We start from the raw sequence: 12,024 nt of genomic DNA on the forward strand, positions 1-12,024 counted from the left end.
ATCCAACTCCTCCTCCACTGCCGGGGGGTTAGGTAATGAACATCTTAAATGCTGCAGATAAGTTCAGCTCCTGAATGTGTGTGTGTGTGTGTGTGTGTGTAGATGGAGATGTGAAATTATTCATGTATTTATTATGAAAACTGGAATGCTTAATATTGACACCTCAGTGTGTCTCTGTATGATTTGATCTTTTTGGCATTTGCACAGGAAAAATACATATACAGGCTGCCCTAATAATTCATCATGCCTCCTTCTAAATGAGGTGTGAGGCGGCTCTGGTTGTGTGAATTCTGCTATAAATCACACATACCCTGACTGCTTTATCCATTAGAGCGACCTGCTTGTTTAATACAGCTATTCACTGTCTAACCAAACTGGTTTTAGTAATTAAGCTGAGTGTGGGATTTGCAGCTCCTACTTCACACGTGGTATGTTATCACTGGAAGAGAGACACATAGGCATGGATGAGCAAGAAAAAAAGTGGAATTAGCAATGAAATGACAATCTAGTTGAGTAGATATCGTTATAGATTCCTCCAAATCAGGACAGCACATGTATTTTGATGGCCAGACTAAAATATTTGTTTATGGCTAATATCAAAATGGTTAATTTCTCAGTCTATAACATTTAATCCTTCATTTTATTTAAAAAATTCAAAAAGACCAAATTCGGAGATACAAGCTTTTCCTCGGCTAGCGAAGACGGGACATTTTACCGCCCCGCGGTTTGTCAGACTATTTATTATGATACAAATTTTAGGTGTTTGATCACTTCTTTTACACAGTGACCAATTTATTGAGCAGTATGTGAAATTTGTGGATTTTCTTTTACTAAAAAACAAATAAATCTTACTGTAATTTGTGTAAAAAAAAGCTCACTTCAGGTTTTACAGACTGTTTTATGTAGCAGCCACTACATAAAAACAGTCTATAAAACCTGAAATTATTTTTTGAGGAACCGCCATCATGTTGGAGATAGATGACACAGATTGGTTGCCATCGGCTAATTAATAAAAGCTGAAAATCTGCCATCGGCAAACTAATGTAAAAATTTTAATCTATACTATATCTGTGTTGGTGCTTGTATAAAAAATAACAACTAGGAACATTAAACTGAGCATATGTTTTTTTCTGTATGAATCACCCTCTGATAAATTGCATTCATCGCAAGGTTAAATGATGACCAGACAGAAAGCCCTTAGCAAGCTGCTCGAGTTCTCAACTCCAGCATCAGCAGCTGAACCAATGTGATGAGTGCTATTCTGTAGTAGTTGATAGAAATGGGGGGAAAAAAAGCAGTGTAAAGAGGACAGTTAAACGAGGGGAGGGGGTTGCATTTGTGTCGTTGTAAAAAGTGGAGCCAGTAGCATTTCTGTCATTCATCAAGCCAAGCTGATTACTAGTGAGTCTGGAGTGAGCTGACAGGGTGCGGCTCCCGCAGCCAATACCATCAGAAATAGGTCCAGCAGGCCCGGGGGTAGACGAGGAGCTGCAGCTTGAAGAGGCTGAGAGCTGCTCAAAGGATGGAAAAGTTTGCTGTGTTGTGCCTGGTAACATCACTCAGATATATGGAGATGGGGTAGTACATATTGTTTAGATGTTTAGCATGGTTCTAAAAGATCTGCCTATGATCAACCCTAGGAACTTTTGCCTTGTAAATGGCAGTGCTGAAATGTAGCTACCAGACACTGACGCTGAGCCTAACAATCAGCGAGAGATGGTGAATGTTGCAGTCACCGCAACGCCTACTGTAAGGGCCAAAAAAGGGATCTTTTATTCTCTCACCTGAAAAGGCTCGCAGGTTCCTGTGCATAATGGAGGTCGTGTAGCAGAGGGAGGGGTGTCGGGACATTACTTGGGGACAGTGCAACAATATTCTGTAGTCAGTGCCACAGGATTCTCTCAGCTGCATACTTGGTATTTAAACTTTAGCAGAAGTTAAACATTTTGCGCCAGGACAGAAATGTGTAATGAAGCTTTCATAACACGATTCATACAACTGGAGCATGCAGTAATAGCCCCTAACAAAAGTGCTAATTGACGCTCTGGATATTTTAATGTAGAAGGATGACAGAGATGGAAAATATTCAGGGCTGAATATTTATTTGCTAGACAAGAATGTCTCCTTTCAAGTTACAGTGTGTTACTGCTTTTAACCTGTGGTTGTTATTCCTTTATTGTTCAGTCACCTTAAGGTAGTAAACTTCACGTAATGTAAATCAGTTCATTTCTTTTAAAGATGGTATCTGTTCAGGTTTTATTTTATTTTTTTGAAATCAGTAATCATTAATATGTAAATTTATGTGGTGGAATACTGTAAAACAGAAAATATGCTCTCCATATTGGGAACTGCTGATTGGCTTTGCATGAATTATTGGTACACACTTGCCCTGGTTGAAAATGAAGTATAATAATGTGATTGTAATGAAGCATAAACCCAGTGGTATCACACTTCACTACCTGGTGCTTCTTATGTGTTTTGCAAGGATGGATTTACAAATATTTTCTTGCTGCTGAAGAGGGCGAAATATTTGTGCTCATCAGGTCACTCCAGATTCAGATTAAACACAAAGACAATAATGGTTGATTTTGCTAACAGTAAAAAAAACTATAATCTACCAGCTATTTTAGTCAATAAAACATCATCTTTCATCTACACGGCTCAGTGTATTATGTTGCTCTGAATGGTGCATCTTGTTAAGAAACCACCTCAGAGGCGCTTGTTGTTGTTCAGAGAAGAATTTTCCTCCCCAGCAAGGGCCCTTGTCAAAGTATTACCTTCTCTCCCACCATGGGACTTTGTTATCACACTCACTTCATATTCATAGTGAGTCTTATTCTCCTGTCATTATTTTGTATAACTTAGAGCTGTAGCAATTACACTTCAGTGGATTACCTATGCAGAGATACAGAGATTAAAATCTCTGCTTCATACTACCTCCAGCGCAGTGGTTCAAAGGTGCGACCTGTACTGCAATATGCTATCGTTTGGCAGAGCACGAAATTGGTCAACCTTTCAGAGTTTGTTTGGGAATTTGAATCCCTTTGGTATTCAAAACAGGAGGGCCTTATGACAGGGAGATAATTTCCTAGTGAATGTTTTATCGCAGTCCGCTTGACAGTCTCCTGTATCTGCTGCTCTCTCTCCTTGTGTCTTTAGATTCCCTGACTTTGGTCCAGTTATTCAGAGGAGAAAAAAAAAGAAGAAGAAAAGAAAACCCTATTTGTCCCCCCCCCCCCCCCCCCTTTTGTTATCACAAAAGAGCAAACACATATTAAACATACACAAGGTGCAGAAGCAGTGATTGCTGTATCTGCTGTCCTGCTGTGGGTGGCAGGGGACGATAACATAAGCCACAGAGCCATTTACATAATTTTTTAAAAATCATGTCAAGCCTGAATCATGTTGGAAGTGGGGTATATTTTTGAAACGAGATTTTTTTTCTATTTAATAAAAGACGCTGAACATTATTATACTAATATTTTACTCTTGCCTTCTTTTACAGTGATATGCCATATGTTCAGACTGGGACAAAAGCAAAGTACAGCAACACCTCTTTTATCTAATGAATGTAAGCCAAGTGTTTGCTGGACGACATCTCTCTCATCCAAACTGAAGTTGCAACTTTTCTTATTTTTAAGAATCTTTTCTCTCTCTCTCTCAGTCCCAAATAGGCTCATCCATTGTACAGTGAGCAGACAGGAGTGAGATCCTGTAGCACCTTCTTTATTAAAATAGGGGGGTTGGAATAACCCAATCTGAGCTTGTTTGCATCACAATCCCCCACACTGTGCTGATGTTATGCTAATGAACACGGAGGAGAAGGCTCAGCCCCAAAACTGTCCTCTCTCTTTCACAGCTGAGGGTGGGGAGAGGTGACACTGAAACTGCACAAGCAAACCTAATGATACACCCTGAAAATTCAAAGCAACTTAAATTACTCTTTTTTTGTCATGTTGCTTGTGTATAAATGTGGTATTAGATGCTAGCTGTTTTTTTTTCACTCAGCTACAATTTCCCCCCCTTTTTTTTCATTTTTGTTGAGAATATTTTTCATGTTATTGTGAAGCCAAGCGTGTAAAGAATTCATTTCTGAGCAGCAGCTAAATGCCTTTTAGAATTTTTCTGTCTTTGAAAAAAAAAAAGGCTAATATACCTTCATCAGGTTTAACAAGCACCATTACCTGTCAGGGCAGTACTGAGAGAAGATTTAGGGCTGACAAGTGATTGCATTCAGGAAAGGCTACACCCACTTCTTTTGTCTGAGCTTCCTGATGAGACACAGCGCTATACCTTGTTTTAGGTTGACATACACCGCTTCCCCTGTCTGACAAAGGCATTCATGCCATCCTTTAGATTGAAAATAGATGCGGCAGCACTGGGATAGAAATGTGTTGAGGATGAAGTAGGCTACAGTAGATCCACGCCACTGCTGAAATAATTTGTATAGTATTGCTTCTGCTATAAGGGCAAGGTCCTTGTGCTGTTTTCTATTTTAGTGAGGTCTGAGATTATGTGGCGTCCCTTATTTTGGCTGTGTTTGTCCTTCCTCTGAGCCACAGAAAGGTTAAAAGCCTCAATTAGAGACCGAGCCAAGGTCGGCCACATTATGCACAATGCCTCTAATCTGAAAGAATTAGCACCCTTCAAAAATGAAAATATCTACCATTCAAGAAACACAACAGTCACTCTCGCTTTCCAAGCCTGTGCATTTTGTGGATTTTGAAAGTAATTTTAGGAAGACAGAGTGTCTTGAATGATGCTTTCTTTTAGAAACGCTGAAAGAAAAATATATTATTAATGCTTAAGTGCAATGATGAGGTGAATCCAGGTAAAAGCTATTATTAAGCCATTGTTAAATATATCAGTCGCAAAAAGGAGACGTAGCTCAACAAGCAAAGCAAACAAAGGGAAAAAAAGGATTTTGCAGCTTTTAGACAATTGAGATGTGGATTGTCAAAATGGACTAAGACTCAAGACTCAATCAGGATTTCACTTTCAGTGTAAGCCAAAGATTTACTTAATGACACATCTTTCATTCAGGGTGGAGTTATAACATCCCCCCTCCTTTTTTGGTTTCAAAGATGATTGTGCAGTTTCTCTTAGATGGTTAAGTGGCTTATTTTGCCATTTGCTTCGCTTCCATTTTAAATGTGTTTCTTACAAGTCATCTTCTCTGCTACCTATGTTTTGTGTTGCTGCCCACTACCTTAAAAATTAATCATCCTGTTTAATAACGCCTCACGATCACAGTGCATTATTGATGGTGAGGTCCTTAATAGAGGGACGGAGCAGGGTTTTTAACCATTCAGCTGCTCATTTTGAAAGAGGAGGGAGCAGGAGGGTCACAAAAGCTGCTTACTGGTGCATATCTGAGTAAATACAGCACATTATTGTCATAGACTAAAGCCAGGCCTTCTGCATCCAAAAGGCTTGATCCCTTTTCTGCAAACAAACATGCTCTTAGATGAGTGGTGACACAAAAATAAATCATAAGAACTCTATCACAGTTCTTCAGTGAATGTGACCACAATTAGGAAACGCCCGGCCTTGACTTTTTATTTGCGCACCATAGTTCAGTTACAGTTTCAAGCATGCCAACGTGAGCGACTTTTCACCTTACACCCAGTAGCTGTGTGTGGCTGGGAATGTGCATCTGTTCATGTTTTTGTCCCCGCTGCTTTACTATGCTTAGCTACACTGCATTGTATTATTTTTGCATGAATGCAACAATGATGTCCTCACGCTGAAATTGAGAAGATGAGTTCGGGAGAGTGTCAGGGCCAACTGCTGCGCTCAGTTTGTATAATCCCCGATTTGTTTTGACTAATTTAGCCATGGCAAACTGGATCACACACCAAATGTTCCTTTTACAGTGTCCTAATGTACTTTCTGAGCAACAACCCTGCAAAGTATTTATGTGGACATACTAATTGGATTGGGTTTCTGGACAGGGGAGTATACACTACATATCGCACGTACTCTGTGTGTATTCCAAGGTGAATTGTGCCGTGTCAAGGACTTATTGGACTTGATTGGCAGTTACTATCATGAGATGCCCATATAATGGCAGGGCTCCCATTCCTGACCTTCCTATTTATCTTGCTGTATTAATGTCAGCCTATTAATTCCTAAGCGGAGGAACATTTGGCAAAGACACCGTTTAACGGCCCTGGGTGAATCATTCTTATCTCAACAGACCTGAAAGGAATAGTTTTGTGCTATCAGCAAGTGGAAATGACATTTTGAAATTTCATTCGAGATAATCCACTTCACTTCCCAGTAAAATATCAAAATTACAACTAAAAATGTATGGAACCTGTATTAAAACTTTGTTACCGTGGCAAATCATCTTTCTATAATCCATGTCGACAGACAGGTGTAGGTATCTTTCAGCACTAATAGGATTTTTGTTGCATTGCTAAAGTGATTATGAGGCTATGGATTTAATATATATTCAGGCAGAGGTCAGTGTAGCACTCAGCGCCTAGGGATACAGTTAAAAAATAACACAGGAGACTCATAAAAAACATTTTTTATATGGGCATTTTAAAATGAGGGAATATTCACTGATAAATGTGGCTTTCTCATGTTTAAAACCTGCAATGGATTTGACATTGCTGCCGTTTTTGTCTCCATAAATGTATTGATGAGTTGGATTGTTCCAGGGTTTGGCCCATGATTGCTTTATTTAGTAGCCATATGTCCTGACCAGTGGGGAGTACTCTAATCGATTAATTGAGTGGCTCGTAAAAATGATGAATGGTGCAAACACTAAGAGCAATGAGCATGACAAGCACCGCTTATGTCACACGCTCTGGCTCTTGCATGCTACTGTATTTTCTGTGCAAATGTGGCTTGGATAATGATTCATTTAATCCAAACATTATGGTCCACAGATTCAAAAACAATGTTTTTTATGTACTTTCAGAGGATGAAATGGGTTGCATAATACCTATAAAAGATAAGTAACTGTGAACCTGCAGTACAGTATAACTAGAGATGTGAAAAGTCCCAGTGGAATAACTCTCCTAATTAGACATCTCTGGCCATAATAAGTTTGAACTATGTGAGATAATGTTTTTTGGCATTCTCATGAAATGTTATATCACTGCTTAAACAGAAAATACCCCAACCAGAAAAACTCTCATGCTTTGCTTTGTTTTCCTTCTCCCTCCACCATCTACTCCCCCTTCTACCCCCCTGCCTTCTACATCACCCCACCCTCAACTCCCCCCCCCGAAAGTATCCAGGCTGTCCTGTTGCGCAGCGTGCATGTTTGACCTGGTATTTCACTGGCTGAGCTCCTGTCAGGGTCAGGGCCTGTGTTTGGGGCACCAGCAGTCACACAGTGTTTGGTTGGGTGTCATTCAGCTCCTCTAACCCTGTGCTGCTCTCAATCATTCCCTCAGCAGAGGGGTCAGCTCCTGATTCCTCCCTGCCCCGTATCTGACTCAGTGGGGCTCCAGACTCATCCGATCACCAGCCCGATCTCTTCTCTCTGGAGTGCGAATTTTCTGATTTACGCTTGCAAATTGTACATCTTCAGCAGTGTCAAAGCAGGAACGCAATCTCTTTTGGGAATATATTTCCTCCACAGCTGTGGCTGAGTGTTCTGTGACTGAGCTCTGTGTCCCCAGGTAGTTCAGATTTTCCTTCAAAGTGGGTAAGAGAAACAGAGATAAGAGGAGTCTTATAGTATGTATGAATTCATGTATGAGGATGCTGTTGGGAAAAACCCAATAGAAACCAAATGTGTCCACCCCCCCCATTCAACATGTGGTGGTCTGTTGGTTCTGATTTACATTTCAGTGAATCTCCGGCCCCATATTTCCCTTCCTTTGCATCCCTGTGATGTTCCGTGACAATTAACATCCCAACTCTTTCTTGGAGTTTGTTGAAAGCTCAGGGGCTAATTCAAGGGTCAAGCAAGACTTGCAAGCTGTCAATCTTTTATTGTAACTGGAGTCCCCCTCCCCCACTCAGGTTCTTTATTCTGCCCCCCCGCCCCCCTATTCTCCCAGACCTCATTTTATAGAAAAGCCCAACTCTTCTTCTATTCTCCTGTGGCCCTCTAACAGCCAGAGAGGGACAACCAGAAGCTTTGTCTAAAAGAAGCCATGCATTCTTTCACATCTGCCTCTTGTTTTCAGACCCCTGCTCCATTCAAATTTCAAACTGCCCTTTTCAATCAACCCCCCACCTCCCCTCCCTTCTAATAACCCCCTTCCTCCCCTAAGCCTTTTATTTTTTTGTTCTAAGAAGACCAACTGAGCTCTTGCAATTCACAATATTTTAACTCAGTTGTCGATTGTAAAACGTTCGGTTGTGCTGCAAATATATCAAGTATGCATATGTTTAAAGTCTCTGGGCCCACGCCCCTGTGGCTTCTCCATTTCTCAGAGTATTTAAACATCTGTCTGCAGTGACTTCATATTTAGCCAAAACAGTGTGATGCCTGTTGACATTTTAGCAATCTGTGCTTAACAATCACACAATAATGCCTTGATCATTTGTCTTGCGAATTCGAAAAAGCCATGTCGGTGACATTGCTCTTCATCATCTGTCCGTCCCCCATACAAGGTCTAAACCCCAGCACAACACATTGTTGAAGATACTAAAAACCTGTTGTGAGATCACATCTGATTGGAGGGCTATTTAAGAAAACAGTAAGGTATGATCACTGGCGGTTTCTCCGTTACAAGGCGAAGAGAGAAAAGAAACCCCCAGCTGAGAGGGGAGACCTCAGCACGTCTAATGAGGAGAACGGCAGTGAGGCAGTCTCCCCCTAGTCTGTGCCTTTGGTGTCTCAGCATGTTAAACACTCACAGCATGATACAAAATATATTAAAGTATAGGACTGTTATCATCGATTTACAGAACACCCATCCCCATGTACTAGGGATCTACATTCTGCATCTTTTTTCGTGGCAGGGGGTCTCGACTGCCTTGGAGGCAAAACTGTTTAAAGGCATCTTGTCTTTGTCTTCACATTCTGACACAGGAGGTCTGTTGAGCATGCTGCCTCTTTCTTTTTACACTAAGCAATGATGACAGGGAAGCAAAAATAATCATATTGATACAACACTGTCATCTCAGGCTGAGACTTACAATAGTTTGTTTACATATGTAAACACAAGCAACCGCAGCCACCAAGAGACGTGCGTGTAACTTGCTCTAAAGGTTATTAATATGGTGCTCAGGTCTATGGTATTAATTTCACTTAAATATACAGACTGAATCAAAATAATTACTTAGACTTAATAGTTTGGGGGTAAAGGAGGCAATGTGATTTGACAGACGTAGATTTAAACAATTTTTGAGTACAGCACTTAATCCACAACATTTAATCTCAACTGTGAAGAGAAAATCAGTGTGTTTGCATGCACTCAGTTCATACGATTATAACCTGAGTAAGGCAATACACCAATTACTGCAACTATCATATAAACACCTTAACCAGGTTATCTTATTCATGTCAAAGTTGTAAACTGAGTAGGTGTAGGACTTTGAAATTGCACTATGCACATATGTCCCAGAGTGTATGGAAAATAAAACTCTTTTTTGTTTTTTTTATAACGAACACCTCAAGGGGAAGTGTGAATCTGCTTTGTAAAATGTGATGTTAAAAACAATTAACACCAAAGAAATCTATTCAGTCTCTCATTTTATTTCTCTTTTCTGTTGGCCTATAAGCTACCACACATCCATCTTTCCTTAATGTAACAATTAAACATGTAAGCTCATGTCATTATTATCAGGGAAATCAGTTTATTGTGAACCATGTAAACACCTAAATCAAACTGTTATCTGAAATTCACATTTTATTTGTTTGTGCTTAACATAGCGAATAGTGATGGAATCATCATCACTTACATCTCAGCACATGTAAATGTGTGTGATTTAAGTATTAGTATAGTACCAGTACTAGTATCTGTCTCACTAAGTGGACAAAACCGTAAGAGCTTAGACTTCAATCCTTAAGCTTATATGCTCACTGTACAGCTTTATTGTGGAGACAATCTGCTTAAGGTCTTGTTATACTGAATGGACCTTGAGTATAGGCTGATTACACAAATACATTTGCTTGATAAATTTAATTGGTGTCTTATGTACTTATTAGCTAAAAAAACAAGGGTCAAGGTTTTGTTGGAATCCTGTATCTTTGGGCTGTGTGATCAACTTTCATTTGTTGAGTCTCATGACTGGATATTATTCCATTGAAATTAAATACACTGTGGCTGCGTGTACTGTGCTCCTGTTAACCTCTTTTAAATGGCTCTAAAATTAGAGGTCTCAGGTGAGGCGTAATGTCATACTAGATGAGCTGATTATGGCAGGCTTAATTATAACTTTGTTGGCTAATGCGTGCGCTCCGCATGTTTTCTCGGTGATGAATTATTACACTGTCTGAGAACTCAGACAAAATAGATCAAAGACTCTTCAGGCCGGGGATATTCTCCAGTGAGGAGCAGCCAGCCGACAGCCGAGCAGCAGACTGTTCATGACAAACAGAATTCCTCACCGTCTTTTCAGTGTGTTCTCTTGTTAGCTGCGAGTATGATGGAGAACATTCTGTCCCTTGAATCTTAACAAACAATTGCAGGCTGTAGACACAGAAAAAAATGGAATGTTGTTTTTGAATCAGCTAAAAAGAAGAAAAAAAAAACAGTTTCTAATGGGGTCCTATGTGCCTTGTTGCCTGAGTGATGCCATATCCCAGGGTGAATGTGCTAATGGTTCATGGGAGTGAGAGGACTGAGCTTAGCTGAGCAGGGTAAACACACAGACAAAAGGGAGCCGTTAGTAGTGTGAAACGCATGCCTGGGCGCGCAGGTAGGCATTAGGTTTCACCCTACACAGCTCCAGAACTGTATCTATGACAGGGAGGAGGCCATTTGCTTTTGTAGCGAAAGAGAGCAAAAACAAACATTCAAACATAGTGCTAGTGGGACAGGTATGGATGAGGTGGGGAGAGAGGGATTCTGGTTTGAAGAGATGTAAGGGAAAGGGAGGGGAGGGAGGGGGCTGGAGAGATAAGTTTGTGGTCAGTCACAACAAAGAGAAGTGACCATTTGTTTGGTAGTGTTTCTTTATTTGTTTGTTTGGCTGGAAGCGTGGGGGTGGAAAGAAAATATCAGTCAAATAGAAGCACTGTTACTTCTTAACTTGCTCTACTTGCTAAAGTAGAAATAAAATGTCAGAAGCAGAAAATTTTTCATAGGAAACAATATCAAGTGGCCAATTTAAAATATACTCAAGGAAATCTGACTGAGCCACTAAAAATAGACATGGTTACATACATCTGTGTATTGTAAAATATGTTTGATGATTAATTGGCTCTGTAGACTTTCTAAAAATAGCTTAATGTTAAAATAACATCAGTATTTGACTAATCAAGACATAGTATATCCACCTCTATTATGACATAGTTTTTTTTCCCATTGATTACTCAGACAACAACCAAGCTAATGCAAAACAATTATACTGTAGCAGGATGGAAAGCCTTTTGGTTAATGTTCACCAAGCTATTACCATGGATAATTTTAGCATTTAATGTTAATGACAGTTAATTTAACATTTCCGCCACATGGTTGTAGAGTTTTTGATTTTGGTGTCAGTTTACAGTTGGCCAGTTGCTGATGCAACTCTTCTGGTGAGTCTACAGCATTTTTACTCTGGGGTTGATTTAAAGTTTTAATCTGTGGGGAGCTTTTGTTGCACAATGAAGAGAGAACTTCTAAAATGAGAAGTCTCAGCACATGGGAATCAGTGAGTTACTGCTACAAATCAACATCACTTTCAAATCCCTATGATATGCTCCTTTGTGCTATGGGACAGTAAAATGCTAGATAGTTTAAAGTTAGAGATTTAAAATGCTGAAAGATACCTCTTTGCAAAAGGTACAGAAAATATAATTTGACACAGTACTGATAAGGTTAGCATCCCTTGCCTATGGGTCACGAAGAGATGGACAAGGCGGGCCTTATCTGTTTGATAACAGCGCCAGTCCCACCCTACTCC

At 40.0% G+C, this 12,024-nt stretch overlaps 1 protein-coding gene across 30 annotated transcripts in view; it reads left to right on the plus strand.

The window, feature by feature from the left end:
- Positions 1–12,024, plus strand: part of adgrl2a (adhesion G protein-coupled receptor L2a) — a 98,769-nt gene that overhangs the window by 9,560 nt on the left and 77,185 nt on the right. The window lies entirely within an intron of this gene.

Source organism: Thunnus albacares, chromosome 9, assembly GCF_914725855.1.
Source record: "Thunnus albacares chromosome 9, fThuAlb1.1, whole genome shotgun sequence".
In the NCBI taxonomy this organism is placed as follows: domain Eukaryota; kingdom Metazoa; phylum Chordata; class Actinopteri; order Scombriformes; family Scombridae; genus Thunnus; species Thunnus albacares.